This window comes from Schistocerca nitens, chromosome 1 (assembly GCF_023898315.1).
Source record: "Schistocerca nitens isolate TAMUIC-IGC-003100 chromosome 1, iqSchNite1.1, whole genome shotgun sequence".
In the NCBI taxonomy this organism is placed as follows: Eukaryota; Metazoa; Arthropoda; class Insecta; order Orthoptera; family Acrididae; genus Schistocerca; species Schistocerca nitens.
In genome coordinates this window covers 135,714,535-135,727,731 of record NC_064614.1, presented here as the reverse complement: position 1 = coordinate 135,727,731, position 13,197 = coordinate 135,714,535, and the positions used below count along the sequence as shown (strand labels likewise).

The 13,197-nt window shown below is 47.5% G+C and overlaps 1 protein-coding gene and 1 non-coding gene across 2 annotated transcripts in view; both read left to right on the top strand.

Moving 5' to 3' along the window:
- LOC126243231 (aldehyde dehydrogenase, mitochondrial) overlaps positions 1 to 13,197 on the top strand; it is a 141,732-nt gene that overhangs the window by 18,433 nt on the left and 110,102 nt on the right. The window lies entirely within an intron of this gene.
- Trnas-cga (transfer RNA serine (anticodon CGA)) lies at positions 8,828 to 8,902 on the top strand. The gene has a single exon. It is a non-coding gene; the product is annotated as a tRNA-Ser (tRNA).

Genomic DNA, 13,197 nt, shown 5'->3' with positions numbered 1-13,197 from the left:
CTCCCCTCCCCCCCCCAAAAAAATAATAATAATTGAAAAGGATTGCAGAAGCTCTCCAAATGAATTTGGAGTAGCACCTCAGCATCGAACGAAACGTGGAGTCCTGCCTGAGACACAGGCATATGTACCTTAATCAAATGAAACTACAAGACTTCAGAAACCTTAGCAAGCCTCAAACATCTATGATGTACAGGGTGGTCCATTGATAGTGACCAGGCCAAATATCTCACAAGAACGAAACTTGTCTAGCTTGAAGGGGGAAACCAGATGGCGCTATGATTGGCCCGCTAGATGGCGCCGCCATAGGTCACACGGATATCAACTGCGATTTTTTTTTTTTTAGGGACCGCGACAACAGCTAAAACACCTACTTGGGCATCATCATTTGTTGCTGGACGTGGTTCACGTTTAACATGTGGCTAAACACTTCCTGTTTCCTTAAATGACGTAACTGTCCGGCGAACGGTCCGGACACTTGGATGACGTCGTCCAGGATACCGAGCAGCATACATAGCACACGCCCGTTAGGCATTTTGATCACAATATCCATACATCAACACGATATTGACCTTTTCCACAGTTGTTAAACGGTCCATTTTAACACGGGTAATGTATCACGAAGCAAATACCGTCCGCACTGGCGGAATGTTACGTGCTACTACGTACTTATACGTTTGTGACTATTACAGCACCATCTATCACAAAGCGAGAAAAGTGGTCCAACTAAAACATTCATATTTCTTTACGTACTACACGAATATGTAATAAAAATGGGGGTTCCTATTTAAAAAACGCAGTTGATATTCGTTTGACCTATGGCAGCGCCATCTAGCGGGCCAACCATAGCGCCATCTGGTTTCCCCCTTCAAGCTAGACAAGTTTCGTTCTTTGTAGTTTTTTCGTTCGTGAGATATTTGGCCCGGTCACGATCAATGGACCACCCTGTATATATACACTCCTGGAAATGGAAAAAAGAACACATTGACACCGGTGTGTCAGAGCCACCATACTTGCTCCGGACACTGCGAGAGGGCTGTACAAGCAATGATCACACGCACGGCACAGCGGACACACCAGGAACCGCGGTGTTGGCCGTCGAATGGCGCTAGCTGCGCAGCATTTGTGCACCGCCGCCGTCAGTGTCAGCCAGTTTGCCGTGGCATACGGAGCTCCATCGCAGTCTTTAACACTGGTAGCATGCCGCGACAGCGTGGACGTGAACCGTATGTGCAGTTGACGGACTTTGAGCGAGGGCGTATAGTGGGCATGCAGGAGGCCGGGTGGACGTACCGCCGAATTGCTCAACACGTGGGGCGTGAGGTCTCCACAGTACATCGATGTTGTCGCCAGTGGTCGGCGGAAGGTGCACGTGCCCGTCGACCTGGGACCGGACCGCAGCGACGCACGGATGCACGCCAAGACCGTAGGATCCTACGCAGTGCCGTAGGGGACCGCACCGCCACTTCCCAGCAAATTAGGGACACTGTTACTCCTGGGGTATCGGCGAGGACCATTCGCAACCGTCTCCATGAAGCTGGGCTACGGTCCCACACAGCGTTAGGCCGTCTTCCGCTCACGCCCCAACATCGTGCAGCCCGCCTCCAGTGGTGTCGCGACAGGCGTGAATGGAGGGACGAATGGAGACATGTCGTCTTCAGCGATGAGAGTCGCTTCTGCCTTGGTGCCAATGATGGTCGTATGCGTGTTTGGCGCCGTGCAGGTGAGCGCCACAATCAGGACTGCATACGACCGAGGCACACAGGGCCAACACCCGGCATCATGGTGTGGGAAGCGATCTCCTACACTGGCCGTACACCACTGGTGATCGTCGAGGGGACACTGAATAGTGCACGGTACATCCAAACCGTCATCGAACCCATCGTTCTACCATTCCTAGACCGGCAAGGGAACTTGCTGTTCCAACAGGACAATGCACGTCCGCATGTATCCCGTGCCACCCAACGTGCTCTAGAAGGTGTAAGTCAACTACCCTGGCCAGCAAGATCTCCGGATCTGTCCCCCATTGAGCATGTTTGGGACTGGATGAAGCGTCGTCTCACGCGGTCTGCACGTCCAGCACGAACGCTGGTCCAACTGAGGCGCCAGGTGGAAATGGCATGGCAAGCCGTTCCACAGGACTACATCCAGCATCTCTACGATCGTCTCCATGGGAGAATAGCAGCCTGCATTGCTGCGAAAGGTGGATATACACTGTACTAGTGCCGACATTGTGCATGCTCTGTTGCCTGTGTCTATGTGCCTGTGGTTCTGTCAGTGTGATCATGTGATGTATCTGACCCCAGGAATGTGTCAATAAAGTTTCCCCCTCCTGGGACAATGAATTCACGGTGTTCTTATTTCAATTTCCAGGAGTGTATATGCAGACGGAAGAGAATGAAAATATGTACAGAGGCCGGAATTCGTAGACGGATCTCCTGGTCACTACACAGATGTGCTCAGCACTACACCACCATGGCACAGTGGCTTTGCGCACTGGAAGTGCACTCTAGAGACCTGAAAAGGCGTTTGCACTTATGTTGTTTCATTTCATTAAAGCACCTATGCCTGGGTTTCGGGCATGATCCCCCGTTTCGTCCAATGCTGAGGTGCTCTTCCAATATAACTGAAGCGCCAAATAAACTGGTATAGGCATGCGTATTCAAATACAGGCAGAATACGGCGCAGTGGTCGGCAACACATATATGAGGCAAGTGTCTGGCGTAGTTGTCAGATCAAAAATGGTTCTGAGCACTATGGGACTTAACTGCTGAGGTCATCAGTCCCCTAGAACTTAGAACTACTTAAACCTAACTAACCTAAGGACAACACACACATCCATGCCTGAGGCAGGATTCGAACCTGCGACCGTAGCGGTCGCGCGGTTCCGGACTGTAGCGCCTAGAAACGCTCGGCCACACCGGCCGGCTGTTGTCAGATCGGTGACTGCTGCTACAATGACGGATTATCAAGATTCAAGTGAGTTTGAACGTGATCTTATAGTCGCTACATGAGCGATGGGGGACAGCATCGACGTAGCGACGAAGTGGGGATTTTCCCATGTGACCATTTCATGAGTGAATATCAGGAACCCAGTAAAACATCAAATCTTGGACTTCGCTGCAGCCGGAAAAAGATCCTGCAATAACGGGACTAATTACGACTCAAGAGAACCGTTCAATGTGATAGAAGTGCAACCCTTCCGAAATTTGCTGGAGACTCCAATGCTGGGCCACCAACAAGTGTCAGGGTGCGAACCAATCGGCGAACGAGCGATGGTACACGGCTTCTCAGAGGTAGCAATGAAGTGAGGATTTTCCTGTGCGGCCATTTCACGAGTGTTCATATTGTTCAAATGGCTCTAAGCACTATGGGACTTGACATCTGAGGTCATCAGTCCCCTAGACTTAGAACTACTTAAACTTAACTGACCCAAAAACATCACACACATCAATGCCCGAGGTAGGATTCGAACCTGCGACTGTAGCAGCAGTGCGGTTCCAAACGGAAGCGCCTAGAACCGCACGGTCACAGCAGCCGGCTTCACGAGTGTACCGTGAATATCAGGGATCCCGTAAATCATCAAATTTCCGACATCGCTGTGGCAGGAGAAAGATCCCACAAGAACGGGACCAACGGCGACTGAAGAGAATCGTTCAACGTGACAGAAGAGGAACCCTTCTGCAGAATGCTGCATATTTCAATGCTGGACCATCAGCAAGTGTCAGTGTCCGAACCATTCCACGAAACGTCGTCGATATGGGCTTTCGGAGCCGTGGGCCCACTCGAGTACCGTTGATTACTGCACGACACAAAGCTTTACGTCTCGCCTGGGCCAGTCAGTACCGGCATTGGACTGTTGATGACTGGAAATATATTGCCTGGTTGGACGAGTCTCGTTTCTAATTGTATCGAGCGGATGGATGTGTACAGCTATGGAGACAAGCTGTTGATCCTGCATGTCAGCAGGGAACTGTTCAAGGTGGTGGAGGCTCACAAGGGAACCTTCTCATCGCACCCCCCTCAGATGTAGTTATAAGTTGGCACAGTGGATAGGCCTTGAAAAACTGAACACAGATCAATCGACAAAACAGGAAGAAATTGTATGGAACTATGAAAAAAATTGGCAAAATATACGAAATAAGTAGTCCATGCGCAAGATAAGCAACATTAAGGAAAATGTGAGACGAGGAGCGCCGTGGTCCCGTGGTAAGCGTGAGCAGCTGCGGAATGAGAGGTCCTTGGTTCAAGTCTTCCCTGGAGTGAAAAGTTTACATTCTTTGTTTTCGCAAAGTTATGATCCGTCCGTTCGTTCATTGACGTCTCTGTTCACTGTAATAAATTTACTGTTTGTGTTTTGCGACCGCACCGCAAAACCGTGCGATTAGTAGACGAAAGGACGTGCCTCTCCAATGGGCAACGAAAACATTAGCTCGCAAGGTCATAGGTCAACGGATTCCTCCACAGGAAAACACGTCTGATATATTCTATACGACACTGGTGACGGCATGTGCGTCACATGACAGGAATATGTTGTCGACCCACCTAACTTGTACACTTGGGGAATGGGTAAAAAGATTCTTCTACCTTGCCCGATTTAGGTTTTCTTGTGGATTTGATAATCACGCCCAAAAAAGTGATGCAAACATAAGAGTTTGTCTCACAAACTGCAACAAATGAATGCAACAGTTTCACAGTCGCACAGTTTTCCCTGTGCTCTGTCAAAACATATGTTTTTAACGTTTTCAAATTTTTCCGTGTGTAGACCGTCAAATCCTGCATGAGTCCAAGCAAATCTGAACATGCCCTGGAATTTTGGAGAGCGAAGTTGATAATATTTGAGTGCATGAACTTCGATAATTGTCTGAAAATAAAAATTAAAACATCTGACTCGAGGGAGGATTGAACAAAGGACCTTTCGTTCCGTAGCTGCTCACGCTAACCACGCGACCACGGCGCACCTCAGTTAAAATTACCTTGATATTGCCTATCATGCGCACGGACTACTCAGTTTGTATATTTTGCTTTTTTTTTCATAGTTCCATACAACTTCTTCCTGTTTTCTCGATTGATCTGTGTTCAGTTTTTCAAGGCCTATCCACTGTGCCAACTTATAACTAAATCTGAGGGGGGTACGATGGGGAGGTTCCCTTGTCAGTAATGGTGTGGGGCGTGTGCAGTTGGAGTGATATGGGACCCCTGATACGTCTAGATACAGCTGTAGGGCAGGTGACATGTACGTAAGCATCCTGTCTGATCACCTGCATCCATTCATGTCCTTTGTGCATTTCGACGGATTTGGGCAATTTCCGCACGACAATGCGACAACCCACACGTCCAGCATTGCTCCAGGAATACTCTTCTGAGTGTAAACTCTTCCGCTGGCCACTAGACTCCCCAGACATGAACATTATTGAGCGTATCTGGGACACCTTGCAACGTGCTGTTCAGAAGAGACCTCCATCCCCTCGTACTCTTACGTATTTATGGACAGACCTGGAGGATTCACGGTGTCAGTTCCCTCCAGCACTACTTCAGACATTAGTCGACACCATGTCACGTCGTGTAGCGGCACTTCTGCGTGCTCATGGGGGCCCTACACGGTATTAGGCAGGTGTACCAGTTTCTTTGGCTCTTCAGTGTAGCTGATGCTCCTCTCCAGTGCTGTTCGAGTTTAAGGGAAATATCAAGTGGGTTGAGGTGTAAATGGGAATTTGTACTGAGCAGGGAGGCGTTCTAGCATGTGCGTGCAGTTGTGCAAAGCCACTATACCAGGGTGGTGTAATGGTTGGCGAATCTGTCAAGTAGGCAGGAGACACGCGTTCGAATACCGGCCTTGGTACAAATTTTCATTAGTCGCTTCCGCCTGCGTATATACACTATAGATGTTTGAGACTTCAAATGGTATCTGGGTCCATATACTTTTATTTGATCTTTTGAGAAGTCTTAATGGTGTGGAACGAGTCATTTTACATTCACCTCACAGATGAATTTCTAAGTATGAGAGGAGTGCCAAAAATGTCTAAAAAGTGGTGGTTACCAACAATTCTACAGTTTCTAGGACTATGCGAGATGTTACCTTGGGGAAGCAACAAAAAATTAATTACTGTAAAACTGTCAGTATATTCAGCCTCCAAATTTTTTATTCTGTTCTCAGCGTCGGTTGATGTACTAAGTCATGCATATTCCTCGGTCGTTGTTCCTACTTCGCTGATACAAGCTGCAACCTTTGTGATGTGTTCCATTTCATATCCCTACAAATTGTTTGTATTAGTTGACAGATTCAAACTGTGACTGATACTGTAGTCACAGCATATTGCGTTTTTGCGTTTCGTGAACTGCATAATATTGTATTTGTGAAAATTTAAAGCGAATTGCCAATTTTTGCACCGCTTCAAGATCTGACTATTCGCCCAGCTTTTTCAGAGAGTACATCATTATAGATAACATCACCTGCGAAAAGTTTGACGTTACTACGAATGTTGCCAGCAAGGTCATTAATATATAACATGAACAGAAGGGGCCCAACACACTTCCCTGTGGCACACCCGAAGTTACTTTTACATTCGTCGATGATTCTCCACCCAAGATAACATGCTGCGTCCTGTTACCAAAAAATCCTCAATCCCCTCACAAAATTCTCTTGATACCCTACACGATCGTACTTTCGATAATAAGCGTGCGTGTGGTGCTGTGTCGAATGATGCCATGATCCAAAGCTTTCAGTACTTCATGTGGGAAAAGTACGAGCTACGTTTCACGTGATCGATGTTTTCGCAATATGTGCTTACTGGCATGGTGGACGTATTCTGTCCGAGGTACTGTATCTTTACAGACTTGAGCTCAGAATATATTCTAAGATTCTAGAAGCAATAGATGTCGAGCGTATTTGATGGCAGTACAAAACCCACTACGGAATTCTCTCGAAACAAAACTTCTGCTCTAAAGTTTCATTGTACTTCAACATTATATATATATATATATATATATATATATATATATATATATATATATATATATATATATATATGCGTAGAATAATGTTGCTGTCGATATAATCAACTATGTTAAAAGTGATGTGGGGGCTTCAAATGGAAAACGTCTTTAAAATCAAAGGCATTAGTAATGCAGCACTTACAATAGATGATAAACTTGCCATGTTGTATTTCTGTAGCCCAGTCGAAGCTGTAGGCAAACGACTACCAATACGTGATGGATAACTGGTGACAAAACGTCGATACTGGCCGTTAGTAGCCAGAAGAAAGCTAGTCGTCTTGCACACATCATCAGTTGAAATTGTCCGGAACCTGACTCAAGCGACCAACAGCAGCAGCTAGATTTGTGGCGACATAAGTCGTGAATGCTTCACCACGACAATACATCTGCACACCTTTGTCAAAGTGTTTTTGCCAAAATGGGTGCCAAAGCCCCCACACGTTCTTAGTCTGCGATTGCGTTTACCTTTACATCTTTAAATAAAAAATGAACTTGCACCATTTCAAGACTACAGAGCCCCATTAAAACACCTTGGCAGGATAGCAAAGCACCAATTTCGTGAGTGCTTCTAAGTTTGTAAAAAGCGAAGGTAGAAATTCGTTCAAGCTCAGAATATCCACTTTGTAGAATACAGCGTGTAAACGAATTCCTGTCTTCAACAAAAGGAATTTTCGACACTAGTCCGCAGACTTTTCGTACATCATTGAGTGTACATGTACATGTAAATGATGAAACTGTATGAAAAATGCTTTGCTGGCGATTGTTTTAAATGTTGGAGTTTATTCTTTCAGAAGTCACGTGTGCAAACCAGTACTCCGAGGAGTAGTTTCCTGAGAAATTGTTGACAGCCTTGAACTGCGCCGGTTTGAGACCTGGCTCGAAAAACGACATTCTCGCTTGCGTGACCCGACGTGAACTGTCTATACCCAATGTCCTCAGTCCTCGCCCTTGAAGCAGGTCTAACAACGCGATTCTGCAATGGGCTTCTTTGTCGCTCTGTTTCCACCAGTCATTTGGAGTCCAAAACGACAAAGCAAATGACCTGTCGTGACAGGAAGCAATTACTGGAAGCACTCTCGGAGCAGCATAACTATTTGGGGTTTCCTGTGCTCTCCAGCGTGTGACAGAACTGCACATGGGAACTAGCTGCACATAATGATACCGAGTTAGGAGAACGAATAAATCGTGTGACTTTTATTACAACTTGTGTTAGCAGTAATCCCGTGTCTAGAAAGGCATCGTGTTGAGAAATAAAGCTTCGCTGTTTGCTATGCATATAGAGATGACAGAAGCAGCCTCACTGTTAGTTTTTGTTTGCTCTTATTGTGCGTTCATTTGGCGTACTAAATGCCACACACATTTACTCCTCGTTTATGTTTATAGTACAGACGCTGCAGTTTCTTACTAAATTAGGGAATCATTTTATAGCATTTGGTTCCTTTCGCCACATATGTTAGAAGCAACTTGTTGTAATAACGCCATAATCAGTCCAAGCACCCCTCCCGATCGCCAGTTTGGTTATGAGCCAAAATTTCCTTTTCTGGAGGAGGCTGCCAAACTTGACAGTTATGTTTCTAAATCACTTTTTATTCCTTGGGCAGAAACGAAACAGCCAATGTCAAGAACAGCAAACTATAGACTTACAAAAATTGCTTTTCAGATGAAACTTCCTGGCAGATTAAAACTGTGCCGGACCGAGACTCGAACTCGGGACCTTTGCCTTTCGCGGGCAAGTGCTAGTTCTGCAAGTTTCGCAGGAGAGCTTCTGTTAAGTTTGGAAGGTAGGAGACGAGGTACTGGCAGAAGTAAAGCTGTGAGGACGGGGCGTGAGTCGTGCTTGGGTAGCTCAGTTGGTAGAGCACTTGCCCGCGAAAGGCAAAGGTCCCGAGTTCGAGTCTCGGCCCGGCACACAGTTTTAATCTGCCAGGAAGTTTCATATCAGCGCACACTCCGCTGAAGAGTGAAAATCTCATTCTGCTTTTCAGATGATGACTGGCATCTTACCTCGTGATACAGAAAATTAAACTGCGGCGTGCATTACTTTTGTCTGACATTTGCTTCAAAACCACCGTACACAGCCATATTTCCTTACGAACAATACTCACTTTGTCTTATTGAGTTGGTCGGTTAATTACGTCGCAGTAATGTAGATTTACGTGTACATCCGGAAAAAAATTCATTTTTGTTTGCTTGTGTGACCCCTAGAAGGGGGGATAAACCGGTAACATAGCTACGTACGTAAATACGCAAGTTTGTAGCGCTTTGGAATAATGGTTATACACTCCTGGATATTGAAATAAGAACACCGTGAATTCATTGTCCCAGGAAGGGGAAACTTTATTGACACATTCCTGGGGTCAGATACATCACATGATCACAGTGACAGAACCACAGGCACATAGACACAGGCAACACAGCATGCACAATGTCGGCACTAGTACAGTGTATATCCACCTTTCGCAGCAACGCAGGCTGCTATTCTCCCATGGAGACGATCGTAGAGATGCTGGATGTAGTCCTGCGGAACGGCTTGCCATGCCATTTCCACCTGGCGCCTCAGTTGGACCAGCGTTCGTGCTGGACGTGCAGACCGCGTGAGACGACGCTTCATCCAGTCCCAAACATGCTCAATGGGGGACAGATCCGGAGATCTTGCTGGCCAGGGTAGTTGACTTACACCTTCTAGAGCACGTTGGGTGGCACGGGATACATGCGGACGTGCATTGTCCTGTTGGAACAGCAAGTTCCCTTGCCGGTCTAGGAATGGTAGAACGATGTGTTCGATGACGGTTTGGATGTACCGTGCACTATTCAGTGTCCCCTCGACAATCATCAGTGGTGTACGGCCAGTGTAGGAGATCGCTCCCCACACCATGATGCCGGGTGTTGGCCCTGTGTGCCTCGGTCGTATGCAGTCCTGATTGTGGCGCTCACCTGCACGGCGCCAAACACGCATACGACCATCATTGGCACCAAGGCAGAAGCGACTCTCATCGCTGAAGACGACACGTCTCCATTCGTCCCTCCATTCACGCCTGTCGCGACACCACTGGAGGCGGGCTGCACGATGTTGGGGCGTGAGCGGAAGACGGCCTAACGGTGTGCGGGACCGTAGCCCAGCTTCATGGAGACGGTTGCGAATGGTCCTCGCCGATACCCCAGGAGCAACAGTGTCCCTAATTTGCTGGGAAGTGGCGGTGCGGTCCCCTACGGCACTGCGTACGATCCTACGGTCTTGGCGTGCATCCGTGCGTCGCTGCGGTCCGGTCCCAGGTCGACGGGCACGTGCACCTTCCGCCGACCACTGGCGACAACATCGATGTACTGTGGAGACCTCACGCCCCACGTGTTGAGCAATTCGGCGGTACGTCCACCCAGCCTCCCGCGTGCCCACTATACGCCCTCGCTCAAAGTCCGTCAACTGCACATACGGTTCACGTCCACGCTGTCACGGCATGCTACCAGTGTTAAAGACTGCGATGGAGCTCCGTATGCCACGGCAAACTGGCTGACACTGACGGCGGCGGTGCACAAATGCTGCGCAGCTAGCGCCATTCGACGGCCAACACCGCGGTTCCTGGTGTGTCCGCTGTGCCGTGCGTGTGATCATTGCTTGTACAGCCCTCTCGCAGTGTCAGGAGCAAGTATGGTGGGTCTGACACACCGGTGTCAATGTGTTCTTTTTTCCATTTCCAGGAGTGTATCTGTATCTGTGTTACAAAAGTGACGAGAAAGAACGCGGCCGAGGTTACTATGTCCCAGCATTAATGTCTGTTTCTGTTTTAGTCACAATGGAGCATAGGAGCATGACAGCTTATATGCCACTTTACTTGCTGAAATTAATCTTAATTCAGGATTCCCATGGGAGTACAAACAGAGGTGACAAAAGTTATGGGATAGCGATATGCACACATACAAAGGCCGGCTGTATCGCGTACACGAGGTAAAAACATTCAGCGCATTGGCGGAACTGTCATTTTGACTCGGGTATTTCATGTGAAAAGGTTTCTTGACCAGATGATTGCCGCACGACGGGAATTAAGACTCTGAATGCGGAATGGTAGTTGGAGCTAGACTTATGGGACATCCCATTTCAGAAACCGTTCGGAAATTAAATATTCCGAGATCCAAAACGGCAATAGTGTGCTGACAATACCACATTTCGGGCGTCACCTCTCACACGGACAACGCAGTGGCCGACGGCCTTCACTTAACGACCGAGAGCAGCAGCACTTGCGTAGAGTTGTCAGTGCTAACAGACAAGCAACGCCGCGTGAAATAATCGCAGAAATCAATGTGGGAGGGACGTACGACGAACATGTCTGTTACGGCAGTGCAGTGAAATTGGGCGGACCAACGCGAGTGCCTTTGCTGACAGTACGACATCGCCTGCAGCGCCTCCCCTAGGCTCGTGAACATAACGAATTGACCCTCGACGACTGGAAAACCGTGGCCTGGTCAGACGAGTCCCGATTTCAGTTCGTGAGAGCTTATGGTAGGGTTAGAGTGTGGCGCACACCCCGCAAAGGGATGGACCCAGCTTGTCAACAAGGCACAGTACATGCTGGTGGTGGCTTCATAATGGCTTGCGGCGTGTTTACATGGAATGGACTGGGTCCTCTGGCCCACCTGAACCGATCATTAACTGGAAATGGCTCTGTTCGGATGCTCGGAGACCATTTGCAGCCATTCATGGACTTCGTGTTCCCAAACAACGATGGAATTTTTATGGATGACAATGCGCCATGTCAGCGGGCCATAATTGTTAGTCTGGTTTCAAGAACATTCTGGAGAAGTCTAGCAAATGTTTCGGCCACCCAGATATCGCCCGACATGAATCCCGTCGAACATTCATGGGACATAATAGAGAGGTCAGTTCGTGCTCAAAATCCTGAACCGCACCACTTTCGTAATTATGGACGGCTATAGAGGCAGCATGGATCAATATTTCTGCTGGGGACTTCCAGCGACTTGTTGAGTCCATGTCATGTCGAGTTGCCGCGCTATGCCATGCAAAAACCGCTCCGACACGATATTAGGAGGTACCCCATGGCTTTTCGTCACCTCACTGTATTGTACGGGGCTTGCAGAAATACGTCCCTCATCGAAAGCCAGTTAACAAATATCACAGTAGCTTTCCGCGAAATATTACTAGTATATTTTAAGAAAGTTTGCTATTCAACAGTACACACTCGACCGTGGGTCAAACACATCCGAGGCTGTTCGAACTGTATGGTCTTGTTTGCGCTCGATCATTTTTTTTCCTGCTAATTCTTGTTGATTAAAGTAGTTTTTCATTATATCCCCCACAAGCATTTTATAAGGAATCACTTTCTGGACAAAGAAGAGGATCTCAGTATCCTACCAATAAACAGTGCTACCTGCACTGGAAATTGTAATTTACACCAGAAAACCCGTTTTAACCAGATTCAAGCCAGGGACCGAACAACTCATCCAGAATGCACATCAATAACGCATGCATCGATCTTATCAAACGCAAATAGCTCTCATCATTTTCGAAACCCAGGGGACAGGAGAATCCACATTCATACCATCCTGCACATCCGTTTAGTAAACAAGGAATTTAAAGCCAGGTATGCGGTTCGATTGGAGACTCGTTAGTTAAAATGGTTCAAATGGCTCTGAGCACTATCGGACTTAACACCTGAGGTCATCAGTCCGCGAGACTTAGAACTACTTAAACCTAACTAACCTAAGGACATCACACACATCCATGCCCGAGGCAGCATTCGAACCTGCGACCGTAGCGGTCGCGCGGTACAAGACTGAAGCGCCTAGAACCGCTCGGCCACATCGCCCGGCATAGACTCTTTAGGAAATACTACACGCCAGTCTGAACTCAGTTCCATTTCTCACAACACTCTGTACCTTATACATATTCCTAGATGAGCCTTACCGAGGCTGCTAGGCAAACTTCGCTATTGTGTACTGGGATGCTGCATCACGCGAAATTTGTAGTGAAGAAAAAGAAGACATACGTTCGGCCTTTCAGAAGAGTATCATCCAAACAGTCCCTAGGATAGGAAGAGCAGATAAATACAACTATCTCAAAATCAGCACAACGTTCAAGTTGCTGACAAGAATAGTATACAGAAAAGGAGGAAACAAAATTGAGCGTCAGTGAGATGGAGACCTGTTTGGCTTTGGGAAAGGTAAAGGCACCAGAGAGGCAGTTTCGTAGTT